Here is a 10,120-nt window from a genome sequence, read left to right on the forward strand (position 1 = left end):
CACAGCTACTCATTCCAGGGTTTTTTCTTTCTTTCTTTTTTCTTTTCTGTATTGTAGAATAATAGTAAAGACATCTAAACTATGAAATAACACATATGGAATCATTTAGTAACCAAACAAGTATTAAACTAATCAAAATATATTTTACATTTGATTCTTCAAAGTAGCCACCCTTTGCCTTGATGACAGCTTTGCACACTCTTGGCATTCTCTCAACCAGCTTCATGAGGTAGTCATCTGGAATGCATTTTAATTAACAGGTGTGCCTTTTCAAAAGTTCATTTGTGGAATTTCTTTCCTTCTTAATGCGTTTGAGCCAATCAGTTGTGTTGTGACAAGGTAAGGTTGGTAAAGAGAAGATGACCCTATTTTGTAAAAAAAACAAGTCCATATTATGGCAAGAACAGCTCAAATAAGCAAAGAGAAATGACATTCCATCATTACTTTAAGACATGATGGTTAATCAATAAAGAAAATTTGAAGAATTTTTAACTTTCTTCAAGTGCAGTCACAAAAACCATCAAGCGCTATGATGAAACTGGCTCTCATGAGGACCGCCACAGGAAAGAAAGACCCAGAGTTACCTCTGCTGCAGAGGATAAGTTCATTAGAGTTACCAGCCTCAGAAATTGCAACCCAAATAAATGCTTCACAGAGTTCAAGAAACAGACACATCTCAACATCAACTGTTCAGAGGAGACTGCATGAATCAGGCCTTCATGGTTGAATTGCTGCAAAGAAACCACTACTAAAGGACACCAATAATAAGAAGAGACTTGCTTGGCCAAGAAACATGAGCAATCAACATTAGACTGGTGGAAATCTGTCCTTTGGTTTGATGAGTCCAAATTTAATATTTTTGGTTCCAACCTCTGTGTCTTTGTGAGATGCAGAGTAGGTGAACGTATGATCGCCGCATGTGTGGTTCCCACCGTGAAGCTCGGAGGAGGAGGTGTGATGGTGTAGGGTGCTTTGCTGGTGACACTGTCTGTTATTTATTTAGAATTCAAGGCACACTTAACCAGCATGGCTACCACAGCATTTTGCAGCGATACGCCATCCCATCTGGTTTGCGCTTTGTGGGACTATCATTTGTTTTTCAACAGGACAATGGGCCAACACACCTCCAGGCTGTGTTAGGGCTATTTGACCAAGAAGGAGAGTGATGGAGTGCTGCATCAGATGACCTTGTCTTCACAATCACCCGACCTCAACCCAGTTGGATCGCAGAGTGAAGGAAAAGCAGCCAACAAGTGCTCAGCATATGTGGGAACTCCTTCAAGACTGTTGGAAAAGCATTTGAGGTGAAGCTGGTTGAGAGGATGCCAAGAGTATGCAAAGCTGTCATCAAGGCAAAGGGTGGCTACTTTGAAGAATCTCAAATATAAAATATATTTTGATTTGTTTAACACTTTTTTGATTACTACATAATTCCATATGTGCTATTTCATAATTTGTATGTCTTCACTATTATTCTACAAAGTAGAAAATATTGAAAATAAAGTAAAACCCTGGAATGAGTAGGTGTGTCCAGAATTTTTGACTGGTAATGTATATATTATATTTTCTATTATTATTGTTATTATTATCATTAAAATAATAATAATAATAATACTTAATATGAATTATTATTGTTATAATTATTATTATCACTGCATTGTTGGGAAAGAGCTCTCAAGGTAAGAATGTTACTGTATTGTTTTACACCTGTTGTATCCTCGGCAAATGGTGAATAAACGTTGAAACTTTGAAACTTATTTTGCAGTCAAACAGTTATAGCATAAGCTTAAGGTCGGTAAACAAACCCATATTTTGGTCCCTGACTCTCAGAATCCATAGATTACTTGATAGGTATCAATAAAGTGAGGTATGTCGGTGAAAGTGTGTTTTGCATTCTGAAGGCCTGCATCAAAACATAACATTTAATTTGATCTGGAACTCAAGAGATTTCTGCACTATCCAATACAGCTGAGTGATCAGGATCCACTGGTGAATCAAGGCTCTTTTTGAGTTAGGTTAAAGGGATAGTTCACCCAAATTAAAATGCTGATATCGGTAACATTGAATTGCATTAGAATGTGCCACAAATGTTAAAAAGTTGGCATTTTGAAACTGTGGCCAAGTAAAGAAAAAGCATGTATTCCTGTCATTATTTAATACATTGTCCATAGACTGCTTAAAGGGTAAGAAAACCCATGTGTAATTTTGTAATTTGCATGAACTGTCCCTTTAAAGCCTGTTTTTTGCTGGAGGAACATTTGGTTCAGTCGGTGGGACACTGAACCACTTCTGTATGACCGAAGTGGTTCAGAGGATGTTTCATGGGGAGCATGATGGTGCACAAGCTGCCAAAGTCTCTGTGCTGTAGGGAGCCTGTGTGGTCAAATCAAATCAAATGTTATTTGTCACATGCGCCGAATGCAACAGGTGTAGACCTGCTTACTTACAAGCCCTTAACCAGCAATGCAGTTTTAATTAAAAAACGATTTAAGAAAGTATAAACTGAAGTAAACAATAAAAATAATACAAATAAATAGAGAAGAAAATAGAAAGTAACGAGGCTATATACAGGGGGTACCAGTACAGAGTCAATGTGGAGGCTATATACAGGGGGTACCGGTACAGAGTCAATGTGGAGGCTATATACAGGGGGTACCGGTACAGAGTCAATGTGGAGGCTATATACAGGGGGTACCAGTACAGAGTCAATGTGGAGGCTATATACAGGGGGTACCAGTACAGAGTCAATGTGGAGACTATATACAGGGGGTACCGGTACAGAGTCAATGTGGAGGCTATATACAGGGGGTACTGGTACAGAGTCAATGTGGAGGCTATATACAGGGGGTACCAGTACAGAGTCAATGTGGAGGCTATATACAGGGGTACCAGTACAGAGTCAATGTGGAGGCTATATACAGGGGGTACTGGTACAGAGTCAATGTGGAGGCTATATACAGGGGGTACTGGTACAGAGTCAATGTGGAGACTATATACAGGGGGTACTGGTACAGAGTCAATGTGGAGGCTATATACAGGGGGTACTGGTACAGAGTCAATGTGGAGGCTATATACAGGGGGTACCAGTACAGAGTCAATGTGGAGGCTATATACAGGGGGTACCAGTACAGAGTCAATGTGGAGGCTATATACAGGGGTACTGGTACAGAGTCAATGTGGAGGCTATATACAGGGGGTACCAGTACAGAGTCAATGTGGAGGCTATATACAGGGGGTACCAGTACAGAGTCAATGTGGAGGCTATATACAGGGGGTACTGGTACAGAGTCAATGTGGAGGCTATATACAGGGGGTACCAGTACAGAGTCAATGTGGAGGCTATATACAGGGGGTATCGGTACAGAGTCAATGTGGAGGCTATATACAGGGGGTATCGGTACAGAGTCAATGTGGAGGCTATATACAGGGGGTACCGGTACAGAGTCAATGTGGAGGCTATATACAGGGGGTATCGGTACAGAGTCAATGTGGAGGCTATATACAGGGGGTATCGGTACAGAGTCAATGTGGAGGCTATATACAGGGGGTACCAGTACAGAGTCAATGTGGAGGCTATATACAGGGGGTATCGGTACAGAGTCAATGTGGAGGCTATATACAGGGGGTACCAGTACAGAGTAAATGTGGAGGCTATATACAGGGGGTACCGGTACAGAGTCAATGTGGAGGCTATATACAGGGGGTACCGGTACAGAGTCAATGTGGAGGCTATATACAGGGGGTACCGGTACAGAGTCAATGTGGAGGCTATATACAGGGGGTACCAGTACAGAGTCAATGTGGAGGCTATATACAGGGGGTACCGGTACAGAGTCAATGTGGAGGCTATATACAGGGGGTACTGGTACAGAGTCAATGTGGAGGCTATATACAGGGGGTACCGGTACAGAGTCAATGTGGAGGCTATATACAGGGGGTACCGGTACAGAGTCAATGTGGAGGCTATATACAGGGGGTACCGTACAGAGTCAATGTGGAGACTATATACAGGGGGTACCAGTACAGAGTCAATGTGGAGGCTATATACAGGGGGTACCGTACAGAGTCAATGTGGAGGCTATATACAGGGGGTACTGGTACAGAGTCAATGTGGAGGCTATATACAGGGGTACCGGTACAGAGTCAATGTGGAGGCTATATACAGGGGGTACCAGTACAGAGTCAATGTGGAGGCTATATACAGGGGGTACCGGTACAGAGTCAATGTGGAGGCTATATACAGGGGGTACCAGTACAGAGTCAATGTGGAGGCTATATACAGGGGGTACCAGTACAGAGTCAATGTGGAGGCTATATACAGGGGGTACCAGTACAGAGTCAATGTGGAGGCTATATACAGGGGGTACCAGTACAGAGTCAATGTGGAGGCTATATACAGGGGGTACCGGTACAGAGTCAATGTGGAGGCTATATACAGGGGGTACCAGTACAGAGTCAATGTGGAGGCTATATACAGGGGGTACCAGTACAGAGTCAATGTGGAGGCTATATACAGGGGGTACCAGTACAGAGTCAATGTGGAGGCTATATACAGGGGGTACCAGTACAGAGTCAATGTGGAGGCTATATACAGGGGGTACTGGTACAGAGTCAATGTGGAGGCTATATACAGGGGGTACTGGTACAGAGTCAATGTGGAGGCTATATACAGGGGGTACCAGTACAGAGTCAATGTGGAGGCTATATACAGGGGGTACTGGTACAGAGTCAATGTGGAGGATATATACAGGGGTACTGGTACAGAGTCAATGTGGAGGCTATATACAGGGGGTACCGGTACAGAGTCAATGTGGAGGCTATATACAGGGGGTACCGGTACAGAGTCAATGTGGAGGCTATATACAGGGGGTACTGGTACAGAGTCAATGTGGAGGCTATATACAGGGGGTACTGGTACAGAGTCAATGTGGAGGCTATATACAGGGGGTACTGGTACAGAGTCAATGTAGAGGCTATATACAGGGGGTACTGGTACAGAGTCAATGTAGAGGCTATATACAGGGGGTACCGGTACAGAGTCAATGTGGAGGCTATATACAGGGGGTACCGGTACAGAGTCAATGTAGAGGCTATATACAGGGGGTACTGCACAGAGTCAATGTGGAGGCTATATACAGGGGGTACCGGTACAGAGTCAATGTGGAGGCTATATACAGGGGTACCAGTACAGAGTCAATGTGGAGGCTATATACAGGGGGTACCGTACAGAGTCAATGTGGAGGCTATATACAGGGGGTACTGGTACAGAGTCAATGTGGAGGCTATATACAGGGGGTACCGGTACAGAGTCAATGTGGAGGCTATATACAGGGGTACCGGTACAGAGTCAATGTGAGGAGGCTATATACAGGGGGTACCGTGGTACAGAGTCAATGTGGAGGCTATATACATGGGGTACCGGTACAGAGTCAATGTGGAGGCTATATACAGGGGGTACTGGTACAGAGTCAATGTGGAGGCTATATACAGGGGGTACTGGTACAGACTCAATGTGGAGGCTATATACAGGGGGTACCGTACAGAGTCAATGTGGAGGCTATATACAGGGGGTACTGGTACAGAGTCAATGTGGAGGCTATATACAGGGGGTACTGGTACAGAGTCAATGTGGAGGCTATATACAGGGGGTACTGGTACAGAGTCAATGTGGAGGCTATATACAGGGGGTACTGGTACAGAGTCAATGTGGAGGCTATATACAGGGGGTACTGGTACAGAGTCAATGTGGAGGCTATATACAGGGGGTACTGGTACAGAGTCAATGTGGAGGCTATATACAGAGGGTACTGGTACAGAGTCAATGTGGAGGCTATATACAGGGGGTACTGGTACAGAGTCAATGTGGAGGCTATATACAGGGGGTACTGGTACAGAGTCAATGTGGAGGCTATATACAGGGGTACCGGTACAGAGTCAATGTGGAGGCTATATACAGGGGTACTGGTACAGAGTCAATGTGGAGGCTATATACAGGGGTACCGGTACAGAGTCAATGTGGAGGCTATATACAGGGGGTACTGGTACAGAGTCAATGTGGAGGCTATATACAGGGGGTACTGGTACAGAGTCAATGTGGAGGCTATATACAGGGGGTACTGGTACAGAGTCAATGTGGAGGCTATATACAGGGGGTACTGGTACAGAGTCAATGTAGAGGCTATATACAGGGGGTACTGGTACAGAGTCAATGTAGAGGCTATATACAGGGGGTACTGGTACAGAGTCAATGTGGAGGCTATATACAGGGGGTACCGGTACAGAGTCAATGTGGAGGCTATATACAGGGGGTACCGGTACAGAGTCAATGTGGAGGCTATATACAGGGGGTACCGGTACAGAGTCAATGTGGAGGCTATATACAGGGGGTACCAGTACAGAGTCAATGTGGAGGCTATATACAGGGGGTACCGTACAGAGTCAATGTGGAGGCTATATACAGGGGGTACTGGTACAGAGTCAATGTGGAGGCTATATACAGGGGGTACCGGTACAGAGTCAATGTGGAGGCTATATACAGGGGGTACCGGTACAGAGTCAATGTGAGGAGGCTATATACAGGGGGTACCGTACAGAGTCAATGTGGAGGCTATATACATGGGGTACCGGTACAGAGTCAATGTGGAGGCTATATACAGGGGGTACTGGTACAGAGTCAATGTGGAGGCTATATACAGGGGGTACCGGTACAGAGTCAATGTGGAGGCTATATACAGGGGGTACCGGTACAGAGTCAATGTGGAGGCTATATACAGGGGGTACTGGTACAGAGTCAATGTGGAGGCTATATACAGGGGTACTGGTACAGAGTCAATGTGGAGGCTATATACAGGGGGTACTGGTACAGAGTCAATGTGGAGGCTATATACAGGGGTACTGGTACAGAGTCAATGTGGAGGCTATATACAGGGGGTACTGGTACAGAGTCAATGTGGAGGCTATATACAGGGGGTACTGGTACAGAGTCAATGTGGAGGCTATATACAGAGGGTACTGGTACAGAGTCAATGTGGAGGCTATATACAGGGGGTACCGGTACAGAGTCAATGTGGAGGCTATATACAGGGGGTACTGGTACAGAGTCAATGTGGAGGCTATATACAGGGGGTACCGGTACAGAGTCAATGTGGAGGCTATATACAGGGGGTACTGGTACAGAGTCAATGTGGAGGCTATATACAGGGGGTACCGGTACAGAGTCAATGTGGAGGCTATATACAGGGGGTACTGGTACAGAGTCAATGTGGAGGCTATATACAGGGGGTACCGGTACAGAGTCAATGTGGAGGCTATATACAGGGGGTACCGGTACAGAGTCAATGTAGAGGCTATATACAGGGGGTACTGGTACAGAGTCAATGTGGAGGCTATATACAAGGGGTACTGGTACACAGTCAATGTGGAGACTATATACAGGGGGTACCGGTACAGAGTCAATGTGGAGGCTATATACAGGGGGTACCGGTACAGAGTCAATGTGGAGGCTATATACAGGGGGTACCGGTACAGAGTCAATGTGGAGGCTATATACAGGGGGTACTGGTACAGAGTCAATGTGGAGACTATATACAGGGGGTACCGGTACAGAGTCAATGTGGAGGCTATATACAGGGGGTACCGGTACAGAGTCAATGTGAGGAGGCTATATACAGGGGGTACCGTACAGAGTCAATGTGGAGGCTATATACATGGGGTACCGGTATAGAGTCAATGTGGAGGCTATATACAGGGGGTACTGGTACAGAGTCAATGTGGAGGCTATATACAGGGGGTACCGGTACAGAGTCAATGTGGAGGCTATATACAGGGGGTACCGGTACAGAGTCAATGTGGAGGCTATATACAGGGGGTACTGGTACAGAGTCAATGTGGAGGCTATATACAGGGGTACTGGTACAGAGTCAATGTGGAGGCTATATACAGGGGGTACTGGTACAGAGTCAATGTGGAGGCTATATACAGGGGGTACTGGTACAGAGTCAATGTGGAGGCTATATACAGGGGGTACTGGTACAGAGTCAATGTGGAGGCTATATACAGGGGGTACTGGTACAGAGTCAATGTGGAGGCTATATACAGAGGGTACTGGTACAGAGTCAATGTGGAGGCTATATACAGGGGGTACTGGTACAGAGTCAATGTGGAGGCTATATACAGGGGGTACTGGTACAGAGTCAATGTGGAGGCTATATACAGGGGGTACCGGTACAGAGTCAATGTGGAGGCTATATACAGGGGGTACTGGTACAGAGTCAATGTGGAGGCTATATACAGGGGGTACCGGTACAGAGTCAATGTGGAGGCTATATACAGGGGTACTGGTACAGAGTCAATGTGGAGGCTATATACAGGGGGTACCGGTACAGAGTCAATGTGGAGGCTATATACAGGGGGTACCGGTACAGAGTCAATGTAGAGGCTATATACAGGGGGTACTGGTACAGAGTCAATGTGGAGGCTATATACAGGGGGTACCGGTACAGAGTCAATGTGGAGACTATATACAGGGGGTACCGGTACAGAGTCAATGTGGAGGCTATATACAGGGGGTACCGGTACAGAGTCAATGTGGAGGCTATATACAGGGGGTACCGGTACAGAGTCAATGTGGAGGCTATATACAGGGGGTACCGGTACAGAGTCAATGTGGAGGCTATATACAGGGGGTACCGGTACAGAGTCAATGTAGAGGCTATATACAGGGGGTACCGGTACAGAGTCAATGTGGAGGCTATATACAGGGGGTACCGGTACAGAGTCAATGTGGAGGATATATACAGGGGGTACTGGTACAGAGTCAATGTGGAGGCTATATACAGGGGGTACCGGTACAGAGTCAATGTGGAGGCTATATACAGGGGGGTACTGGTACAGAGTCAATGTGGAGGCTATATACAGGGGGTACTGGTACAGAGTCAATGTGGAGGCTATATACAGGGAGTACTGGTACAGAGTCAATGTGGAGGCTATATACAGGGGGTACCGGTACAGAGTCAATGTGGAGGCTATATACATGGGGTACCGGTACAGAGTCAATGTGGAGGCTATATACATGGGGTACCGGTACAGAGTCAATGTGGAGGCTATATACAGGGGGTACCGGTACAGAGTCAATGTGGAGGCTATATACATGGGGTACCGGTACAGAGTCAATGTGGAGGCTATATACATGGGGTACCGGTACAGAGTCAATGTGGAGGCTATATACAGGGGGTACCGGTACAGAGTCAATGTGGAGGCTATATACAGGGGGTACTGGTACAGAGTCAATGTGGAGACTATATACAGGGGGTACCGGTACAGAGTCAATGTGGAGGCTATATACAGGGGGTACCGGTACAGAGTCAATGTGGAGGATATATACAGGGGGTACTGGTACAGAGTCAATGTGGAGGCTATATACAGGGGGTACTGGTACAGAGTCAATGTGGAGACTATATACAGGGGGTATCGGTACAGAGTCAATGTGGAGGCTATATACAGGGGGTACTGGTACAGAGTCAATGTGGAGGCTATATACAGGGGGTACCGGTACAGAGTCAATGTGGAGGCTATATACAGGGAGTACTGGTACAGAGTCAATGTGGAGGCTATGTACAGGGGGTACCGGTACAGAGTCAATGTGGAGGCTATATACAGGGGGTACTGGTACAGAGTCAATGTGGAGGCTATATACAGGGGGTACCGGTACAGAGTCAATGTGGAGGCTATATACAGGGGGTACTGGTACAGAGTCAATGTGGAGGCTATATACAGGGGGTACTGGTACAGAGTCAATGTGGAGGATATATACAGGGGGTACCGGTACAGAGTCAATGTGGAGGCTATATACAGGGGGTACTGGTACAGAGTCAATGTGGAGGCTATATACAGGGGTACCGGTACAGAGTCAATGTGGAGGCTATATACAGGGGGTACCGGTACAGAGTCAATGTGGAGGCTATATACAGGGGGTACCGGTACAGAGTCAATGTGGAGGCTATATACAGGGGTACCGGTACAGAGTCAATGTGGAGGCTATATACAGGGGGTACCGGTACAGAGTCAATGTGGAGGCTATATACAGGGGTACCGGTACAGAGTCAATGTGGAGGCTATATAC

Source organism: Oncorhynchus nerka, linkage group LG27, assembly GCF_034236695.1.
Source record: "Oncorhynchus nerka isolate Pitt River linkage group LG27, Oner_Uvic_2.0, whole genome shotgun sequence".
Classification (NCBI taxonomy): domain Eukaryota; kingdom Metazoa; phylum Chordata; class Actinopteri; order Salmoniformes; family Salmonidae; genus Oncorhynchus; species Oncorhynchus nerka.